This window comes from Littorina saxatilis, unplaced genomic scaffold (genome assembly GCF_037325665.1).
Source record: "Littorina saxatilis isolate snail1 unplaced genomic scaffold, US_GU_Lsax_2.0 scaffold_144, whole genome shotgun sequence".
Classification (NCBI taxonomy): domain Eukaryota; kingdom Metazoa; phylum Mollusca; class Gastropoda; order Littorinimorpha; family Littorinidae; genus Littorina; species Littorina saxatilis.
Genome location: NW_027127561.1, coordinates 109,326 through 119,924, shown reverse-complemented (window position 1 = coordinate 119,924; position 10,599 = coordinate 109,326). Strand labels below are relative to the sequence as shown.

General features: G+C 40.0%; 1 long non-coding RNA gene across 2 annotated transcripts; it reads right to left on the bottom strand.

The window, feature by feature from the left end:
• Nucleotides 1-1,365: 1,365 nt before the first annotated feature.
• LOC138955991 (uncharacterized) lies at nucleotides 1,366-8,720 on the bottom strand. 2 transcript variants are annotated; one of them, XR_011452455.1, is made up of 5 exons: nucleotides 8,230-8,720; nucleotides 6,394-6,557; nucleotides 5,802-5,875; nucleotides 4,154-4,280; nucleotides 1,366-3,588 (listed from the first exon to the last, which is right to left on the bottom strand). It is a non-coding gene; the product is annotated as an uncharacterized lncRNA (long non-coding RNA). The 2 variants fall into 2 exon arrangements; XR_011452454.1 differs by lacking the exon at nucleotides 8,230-8,720 and having other exon boundaries at nucleotides 6,394-7,092.
• Nucleotides 8,721-10,599: the final 1,879 nt, after the last annotated feature.

Genomic DNA, 10,599 nt, shown 5'->3' with positions numbered 1-10,599 from the left:
TTAAAAGGGAAAGTTATAGTATCCTAACAGCTAAATCTGGGATAAAATAGATTAGAAATGAATAGTGTTTAGAGTCTAAGACAGTAAACACACTTCTTCGACCGGTTTTCAACAATAAATTACAGTGAACAAAGACAACCAGGTATGATTAAGTCACTCATCAGACACTGATGGTTAGAGGTTACTAACTATGCTGCTTCTTCTCACCATTTTAAGTTAGGGATTGCTTAGCACAAAGGGCAATATTTAAGGGTAAACCCAATATAACTAACACAACACACATACACACAAGGAGTAGCAATGAACAGGGGAGGCAACTGGGTCGGGCAGGAGATAAACAACACAAAGAGACTGGGTAGGCCACTTGGCTACATTGACAACATTTTTCAGTTTATAACAACCTTGCCATTAACGCTACAAACATAAATATGAGAGAACGAGAGAGAGAGAGAGAGAGAGAGAGAGAGAGAGAGAGAGAGAGAGAGAGAGAGAGAGAGAGAGAGAGAGAGAGAGAGAGAGAGAGAGAGAGAGAGAGAGAGAGAGAGAGAGAGAGAGAGCAAAAAAGAGAGAGAGAGAGAGGGAGAGAGAGAGGGGGAGAGAGAGAGGGACACTGTATACAATCTTACAGAGCACTGGCTGGCAACTGGTTCACTGGGCGAAAAGTGGCGTTTTGTATCTTACAAAACTACTCAAAATCCCAACAAAACTTCAAGTTTCAATGGGTTTATCACATTTTGGTGTTCACGACAACGCCAGATTTTGATTGGATTTTGTTGAAGTTATCGCTGCGAAATTGCCTGGAATTTCAGCGCGTTTTGCGACGGTCAAAACATCATGTTAAACCATGTTACAGCATGTCTGTAACATGCAAAAATGTCAAGTTTTGATGGCATTAAAGCTTTGGTTTAACGCCAAGTAACATCATGTTATCGTAGACTTAACTTGCAAAACTGCTTGTTTTGGTGGTGTTACAGCTTGCTTGTAATGTGATTAACATCATGTTATTGCTGGTTTAACATGCAAAACCCCATGTTATGTTGGTGTTAAAGCTTGCTCAAATGCCTATTAACTCCATGTTATGTTGGTGTTAAAGCTTGCTCAAATGCCTATTAACACCATGTTAGTTGGTGTTAAGCTTGATTATTAATGTAAAAAAAAAACCACCATGTTATGGCGTTCACATAATTGTTTTCACCTGGATGGAATTTTGTGGAAAAGAAAGCATGTTGTTTGGGAATTGTGTGCGGGTTTCATGCTTGGATATTGCACTTTGCTGACTTGTCACAGGTCAATTGACATTTAACAATATTAGTTTTCAAATGCATCATCCTTCACACATTATGTAAACATCTTTAACATTAACACTTTGGTTGTAAAATGATTGCACTTTATTCAAACAGGACAAAAACAAAAATGCTGATTCACAATGTACAATAGCAAAGGACTATTTTGAGTGGAGACAGTGTTCATCCACACTATAATTGGATAAGCTAAAATAAATTATTCAAATCGGTAAAGGCCACATGAAATGAAAACACACCATCAGTAAATTACTTCCCTTGTGATTAAGAGCGTCATACCCATAAAAGCCATGTAAGTTTTAGCCCATGTGAGTGTGTGTTGGGAGGGGGGGCAGATGCCCTGTGAAAACATTGGCCATAGATATATATGTGAATTACTTCCCTTGGGTATGAACATTTATGAATGATTAAATGGGTGAAAGAAGGCCATACAAAATAAAAATCAGTAAATAACTAAATCACTTCCCTTGTGAGTAAGAACAGTCACACCAATGTTCCAACTTTTTGCTAAAAATTCGCCCACAATGTGACCTTCAAAGTTGAAAAGGGGTAACTGAACTTCATGTTTGGATGTCATGGAGTCCAACATGTCAGTAAATTTTGAAAGCCCTAGATTCATAAACATCTGAAAACTGCTCAACGTCTTTGCATCACGGCACATTAATAAAAGTAAGAGTTAGTAAGACTGGCCTAACTGCTATGGTGAGGCAGTAATCACTCGTTGATGAATTCTTTTCTTTCTTTATTTGTTGTTTAACGTCGTTTTCAACCATTCAAGGTTATATCGCGACGGGAAAAGGGGGAGATGGGATAGGGGAAAGGGGGAAGATGGGATAGTGCCACTTGTCAATTGTTTCTTGTTCACAAAAGCACTAATCAAAAAACTGCTCCAGGGGCTTGCAACGTAGTACAATATATGACCTTACTGGGAGAATGCAAGTTTCCAGTACAAAGGACTTAACATTTCTTACATACTGCTTGACTAAAATCTTTACAAACATTGACTATATTCTATACAAGAAACACTGCTTAATATGTAGGTAAATGCACAACAGGTTGTGAACAGAAAATCCAAAAACGTAAGGTCTTAAAAGCGGGGAAGTTTGAAAAGGGGGGGAGGGGGGGGACCTAAAATGTGGCGATCATAACAACCGGCATGGGTGGCCGAGTGGTAACGCACTTGCGCTCGGAATCGAGAGGTTGCGTGTTCGACCCTGGGTCAGGCCGCTATTTTCTCCCCCCTTTCCTAACCTAGGTGGTGGGTTCAAGTGCTAGTCTTTCGGATGAGACGAAAAACTGAGGTCCCTTCGTGTACACTACATTGGGGGTGCACGTTAAAGATCCCACGATTGACAAAACGGTCTTTCCTGGCAAAATTGTATTCTTTCTTTATTTGGTGTTTAACGTCGTTTTCAACCACGAAGGTTATATCGCGACGGGCAAAATTGTATAGGCATAGCTAAAAATTGTCCACCAAATACCCGTGTGACTTGGAATAATAGGCCGTGAAAAGTAGGATATGCGCCGAAATAGCTGCGATCTGCTGGCCGATGTGAATGCGTGATGTATTGTGTAAAAAAATTCCATCTCACACGACATAAATAAATCCCTGCGCCTTGAATATGTGCGCGATATAAATTGCATAAAAAAAAAATCGAAACAAAATCCCTGCGCTTAGAACTGTACCCACAGAATACGCGTGATATAACTATAAGCCTCATATTGATTGATTGATTGATAATTTATCTAACAAAGTTCATTCTGAAATCTTCTTCAGCGTTTGATTATGGAGAGGCTAAATCCTCAGTTCAGATGTGGTCTTAACTCCTTGTCTCCCAGGTACGGATATATCCGTACCCACTCATATGGCTCTATCTGACCAGGTATGGATATATATCCGTACACACAGTCACTATGTACATTGCATCTGTTCTCATTCGGCACATATCCGCATCCTGCTTAGACGGTTAGCTTCAGTCGCTTCCTGTAACGTTGATCTAACGCCAGCATTCTAGCCTGTTGATACACAGTTTCTACAATTCTGAGTGACCTGCTGCAGCACAGCTGGTCTCGGCTTAAAAAATCTTGGTCAACATAGATGGGGTACAAAGTGTTATAAAATAAAGCGTCCTTCCAAAGTCGATGACAGGTCCCCAGAGTATTCACAAAATTATATGGTACTGGAAGCCTTGCATGGCGACGAAAAAGATGTCCACGCCTACATGAAGAAGTATCCTTCACGGCTTCAGCGGAAACAGTCGGCTGGGGATGAGGACTAATGGTGAACCTATGTAAAAAATATAGACAAGAACAAAAATATGTCAATGGGAAAACAAAGAAAGAAGTAGAGAAGGACCTCCCCACCTTAACACAGTGAAAATGAAAAACACATGTGAATGTACTTATGTTTTAAACCCCCCCCTCCCCCCCTCCAATTAAGACCAATTATCCAAGATATTTTTCAGTCCTCAAAGGAGAATTTCACTGTTCTCACGGAACCCTCAAGAAAACTGAGCTGTGCTAATATATTATATAACTGCAAACATCCCTCAAATTCAATATTGCAAGCCACTATACATTCCTCATAAAGGCACATTCCTTCATGCTCACGTGTGAAAACTAACATAAGTTCGTGTATCTATTTATAATAATAATAATAATAATAATAATAATAACGGGCATCTATAAAGCGCCTTATCAGAAGTTCAAAGCGCGTGACAACAATACATGTATTAAAAAAATTCATACAACTTCACTGTCAGATTCAAACAACACATCATGCACATCTCCAGACTCTATGCTAAGGCCAACAAAACAAAATAGTCTGTTTACGGTATCCCAACCGACCCCACCTGTATCTGTTCCTTGCTGTTCTCCAAGAGACACCATGGTGCAACAAGCTGAAGGGTGTCCTGTCGTATTTCCTCGGAAGTTATAGTAGGCAACCAGGTCAGGAGCAGGAGGTGGGGGACGACTGACCTGCAGCAGAATTCAAATCAATTAGTCAAGTCACTATGACATATCTTTATTGTTATCGCCACACCAACCCTAAATTTTTCCTTCCATACTGTACAGGGTCCCCACTGGTTTTTAGAAACAAAATTCCATGACTTTTCCATGACTTTCCATGAGCCTCAATAACATTTTCCATGACTAGATCCACAGGTCGCCATTTCCGAACACGCAAACTTTTTACGTCTTGTCACTGCCAGTTTTGACACTGGCTTGCTTTGCACTGAATTTGAGTCAGTTTCTACGCAGTGTCTCTTCGACAAGCAAGTCAAGCATTTGCTACGCAGTCAGATTATCGGTAATGTTTGCTGGTCCTGTCATTTCACTAAACTGGACCAGCCACTGTTTGTATCCATCTGCACTTTCGTAAATTCCGTTTCGTAACCGTCACTGTGACTTGACGAACTGTCATTTTTTTCACCGCGATACACAGTTCATTGCGAAGATCTTCCTCGGTAATTCGTTCCAATTCCACATACTTTTTGTTGTCAAGAAACAACTCGAAAGAAAGTTTCAAACTCATCATCCTCCATCTTGCTTGTCGAAGCGCTAAAGTACTTTATCGATGCAAAAACAAAAAACTTCGACGAAACCGACTCAAATGCAGCGCAGACGACACGACGAGATAACGGAAGGAAGTGAGCCTCGCTTTGGCTCAAGTGCCGTTAAAAATACCATTATTCTCGTATGCAAATACGAACGAGAAGTTGGTCATACGAACAAGCCTTGTGCTGGAGACGCAAATCGCAGGGGGGGGGGGGGGGGGGGGGGGGGGTGGAATGGCTGGGCAACGAAAATCGCCGCTGGCGTGCTAAAGGTTAATTTTTCTTTCTTTCTTATTTTTTTTAAATTCCATGACTTTCCATGACTTGAATTGAAATTCCATGACTTTCCAGGCCTGGAAAATTAAAAATCAAATTCCATGACTTTCCAGGTTTTCCATGACCTGTACGAACCCTGCTGTATTTGTTATCCTGAGAGAGAAAAATCCATGTTGCAGACTCAACTGGAAAAATTCCCTTCTCCATCATCTAGTGGACAGAGCTCACATTATTTCAAACAAATCTTTTTTTAAAGTCACATACTTTGTGCGACAGTGTTAGTTTACTGCAACTGTAATTTATAAATAGCAAATTAATAAATATCACTTATCACTATCAGATAATCAGCTAAATGCCTGGCAGATGACCCTCATTCAAAGTGAGTCGTGGCTAAACCATGGAACTAGAAAAACAGGTTATACAGTGGAACACCCCTTTTAAGACCTCCAATAATCTGAGAAAATTCAGTCTTAAAAAGGAGGGAGTCTTAAAAGGGGGGTAATTTTACAGAGGTTATGAACAGAAAGTCTGAGAAAACAAGGTCTTTAAAAGGAGGGAGTCTTAAATTGGGGGGTCTTAACAGGGGGGTTCCACTGTACCACAATATAAATCTCACACTGACAGCGGACAAAAACTGAGAAAACACCCAGTATACATCGGTACTCACAAAAGAGTTACAAGTAGCATCTCCAGGAGCCGAAATCCCAAGCCCTTGATATCTGCACGTTTAGCATCTTGTACCTGGAATAGTATGAAGATAACATGTCATTGTCACCGTCAGTAAATCACTATATCAAAATTATCAATATCATATGATTACTTACTAAAATAACTTTATGAAGTGATCTAGCACTGTCAATGGCAATAGTATCATGACAGTTTGACAGTGAGATTACGATTAATCATCCTCATTAACAAATAACATAGATCAGTTCTAATGTAGTACCTGTTTGTAGTGAACTCACCAGCAGGAGTATTGCATGTATTAATTGCGCATTACTGAATCCATGCACCCACATAGTCTCTTACTAATTTGCAAAACCATAATGACTTCAAACCTCTGATGAATTACATAACTCATTTATGAAGAGTAGTTAATACTAATAGTTGTAGTACAAACCCAAGTTTGTGTGCGTGTTTGTATGTGTGGGTGGGGGTGTCGAGGGGGGTGGGTGGGACGGTTACCGATGGTTCACCCACAAAAATGTACACTTACTAAGTAACACTTAAAGTAACTATTTTCAAAGCTTCTTGCTTACCTTGGAATAGTGTCAAGCAGCTTATGTTGTGTCTAGATCAGCCATCAGATCTTCACACTCAGCGGGGTCAGCCTGCACATGCTGCAAACTGGACATGCCTGCAATTCTTGAGTAACCAATCTGTTGTTGCGGAGACAACGGAACCATGCTCAAGTCAGGTCCAACTGAAATAAAAGCATATTGTTAGCTGATAAATGATTTGGTCAAGCAAAACCATGCGGTATTTTTTTAATAAAATATTTAAATTTAGGCAAGCGATTCACAGAGCGCAGCGCGCTGTGCAGCGCGGCAATTCACAGAGCGCGGCACGTTGTGCAGCGCAGCGATTCCCAGAGCGCGGCTATTGCTCTCACCAGCGCAGATTGTTGATGCGCTTTATTTTTGTACATGTATGCATGATTATCAGCAACATTTTACACTCTTTCTTTGGACATGCAAAAGCAACTTCAGGGCTGCAAGACTACAAAATTGCACTTTATGCAGACTGAATATATATATACGCGTTCAAATCAACTGGAAAAAAAACCCACGCTGAAAAAATGATCTGCGCATGCGCGAATTCCAAAATGGCTGCTGAAGTGTTAACTGGTGTGACACCGATTAACAGTTCCGCGGCACTGTACTCGGATAATTGTTTAAAAACGTCATCCCAGTTTAAAAACTCAGCTCCTTTCCATATAGTAGAAGCCATTGCAATGACATGTAGTGATATGAGTATTAGTATGACTGCCAAGTATTCAAGGCCAGTGTCACAAACTGAAAACTCTGCCTGAACAATCCTTCTCATTGCGGTCAATGCGCATGCGCTAACATGGGGAGATTAATCAGGTCGTGAACAACCTAACCCTTAGCCTTACCCTAACCCATGGTTCGATCGGTCAAAGGGTCGCATTTTTGTAAGTCCAAGATTGGCGGATGCGCATTGACCGCAATGAGAAGGATTGTTCAGCAGAGGTAGGCACGTTTTTACATTGACGCGGCGATATACTGGTGAATTCAGTTGAAAGAGTGAGAGAGAGAGAATGGCTCAGCTCTGTTTTTCGTTTTATTGACAGTTTTATTTCTCAAATAGATCAGATAGATGTAGCTGTTGTAAACTTTGCGATTGTGAAGGAAATGTATCGGCAGAATACATCGCGCGTCGTGAATCGCAGCGTTCCTCGTAGCGCAGCGCGTTGTAAATCGCAACGCTGCACAACGCGACGCGCGCTGTGAATCCACTTCGTTAAATTTATGTATACCTCGCTGATGCAAAAATAATGTACTTATTAACTATTAGCATTTAGCTGGTCATTCAAACCATAGCTTGTTTAAAGCTAGTAGTAGCAGTAGTATTTAGTACTAGTAGTAATGATTTAGTAAAATACTACTATAGTAGAACTCGAACTCCTATTGCTAGTAAATTACTAATTAGTGCACACAAGAACAACCATGGCAGTTGGCAATGGCACTGGCAGAATACGATCAAATATCATTATTAGTCTCACCATGGGTTGACGTCCCATCAAAATGAATCACTGAATGAATTAGGGACTGAATCAAACTTCAGAGACATCATTACAATTTTTCACAAAGACTGATTTTCAGCAAACAGCCATGTTTACCTGTACAAATGTATCAGTGCTATCACTATGACTATGAGTATGACAGTGTGGTAACTGGTAAGCTTAGTATTTGGTTCGAGCACAGGCGAAAGGTATCGTCCACTGGACCACCAGACTACTTTCATACTCATAGAAAGTTGTGGTCCAGTGAAGGATACCTTCCGCCTGTGGTTCGAGACAGAGACAAAGTTGAAACTTAATTCGAGAAGCCAAACGGCTGACGAATACTTACGTATTTTGAGCAAAACCCACACACGTCGACCACAAGTTGATGTCTGCTGGAGTACGTAGTCATAAAAACGTCCATAAAGCTTGGTTTTGAAACGTTTCTTAGCACGAGTTAGATTTATCCGCCATTTTTGATAACATTTTACTGCACATGGCGCATGCGCGGTCTGCGCGACTTTACCAAACTATCGCCGGCACAGGCCACTGACTGGCACTGATCTAAAAAGAGAGACTGACAAGTACAGGCACCTTATGGTGACTGATAACCCGACAGGCACAACCATGCTGTTGTTGTACGTTGTTGTGTTTTGTAGTTGTTATATTTAGTCAAGTTTTGACTAAATATTTTAACATCGAGGGGGAATCGAAACGAGGGTCGTGGTGTATGTGCGTGTGTGCGTGTGTGTGTCTCTGTGTGTGTGTAGAGCGATTCAGACTAAACTACTGGACCGATCTTTATGAAATTTGACATGAGAGTTCCTTGGTATGAAATCCCCGAACGTTTTTTTTCATTTTTTTGATAAATGTCTTTGATGACGTCATATCCGGCTTTTCGTGAAAGTTGAGGCGGCACTGTCACGCCCTCATTTTTCAACCAAATTGGTTCAAATTTTCGTCAAGTAATCTTCGACGAAGCCCGGACTTCGGTAATGCATTTCAGCTTGGTGGCTTAAAAATTAATTAATGACTTTGGTCATTAAAAATCTGAAAATTGTAAAAAAAAATAAAAATTTATAAAACGATCCCAATTTACGTTTATCTTATTCTCCATCATTTGCTGATTCCAAAAACATATAAATATGTTATATTCGGATTAAAAACAAGCTCTGAAAATTAAATATATAAAAATTATTATCAAAATTAAATTGTCGAAATCAATTTAAAAACACTTTCATCTTATTCCTTGTCGGTTCCTGATTCCAAAAACATATAGATATGATATGTTTGGATTAAAAACACGCTCAGAAAGTTAAAACAAAGAGAGGTACAGAAAAGCGTGCTATCCTTCTTAGCGCAACTGCTACCCCGCTCTTCTTGTCAATTTCACTGCCTTTGCCATGAGCGGTGGACTGACGATGCTACGAGTATACGGTCTTGCTGAAAAATGGCATATTGCGTTCAGTTTCATTCTGTGAGTTCGACAGCTACTTGACTAAATATTGTATTTTCGCCTTACGCGACTTGTTTCAAGTTCAGATGATGAGGCCGTGTGCCAAAAGCAACTAATTAAAAGTGTGTGTGTGTGTGTGTGTAAAGCCGAGCGGTGGTAGCTTCACGTAGCTCCTAATATGGACCGGCTCCTAATATGGACCACCTCCTGTTCTGAAAAACTAACGGCGCTTGAGCGCTCAAAAAAGTTTTGTTCGCTGTATTGCAGAAACACAAATCTCAAAACCGTTAGGCTTTTTCTCTTTTTTTCACTCAGTTTGGCAGCGTTCACTCTAAACGGCTTTGCCGCCGAAAACGGACTCGTTTCTGTCCACAGCCAAAGCTTTTATCACACAAAAATTGCTATATATGACAGCTAAGACCGCATTTGTTACATTTTAGCAGGGTTGACCCCGAGTTTTTACCGTGCAAACAAAAAATATTAGCAAGATCTCAAAGTATGTGCGAGTCCCCTAATATGGACCACCTTCAACAAATCGAGAAAAAAAAGCTAAAAGCTATTTTCAATAATTCATTAAGAAGCTTGCTGGAAATAACCTATAACTAGTCCTCGAGATTTAAAAAAAAAAAGTCTTCTTTTCGTGGAAGTTGATAATTTCACTTATTTTCACTCTGTTTTTGATAAGCTTCTTTAGTTTCCTGGTGTGCTTCAAATAATGCTCTCATCAACCCGAAACAGATCAATCTAAAGCATATTTGAATTAGACTGACTTGTACACTAAGTTGTATCATGTTATTTTGAAGTATAGGGGGCTTTTTACAGTGATTTGTGAAGGCCGCTTCACTGATCCATATTAGGCGCCCAGGCTCCTATTATGGACCATTTGTGATTTTGTCTGTATTTAATTTTTGTGGAATGTTTATCAAAGCTATTTCACTCTAATTAGGCCTAACGGTTAACCTAAGAGAAAAGGACTACCAAACACAAAATAAAACTTCTTCGCAAGAAAACAAGCAAGTTATCAGCATGAAACAAAAAGTGGTCCATATTAGGAGCCCTTCCTAACTGTCTGTGTCTGCGTCGAAGATGTTACCGTGAATGTGTTTTTAAAAGACATTTGACAGGACGGCATTCAAACCACACGCACCAGACACGAACCGACGAACAAAATACTTCTGACAACAAAATGTAAAATCAATTAACAAGAGTGTAGTAAGATTCCAAATTGTATTCAGACCAAAACAACAATCATAAAAATATACA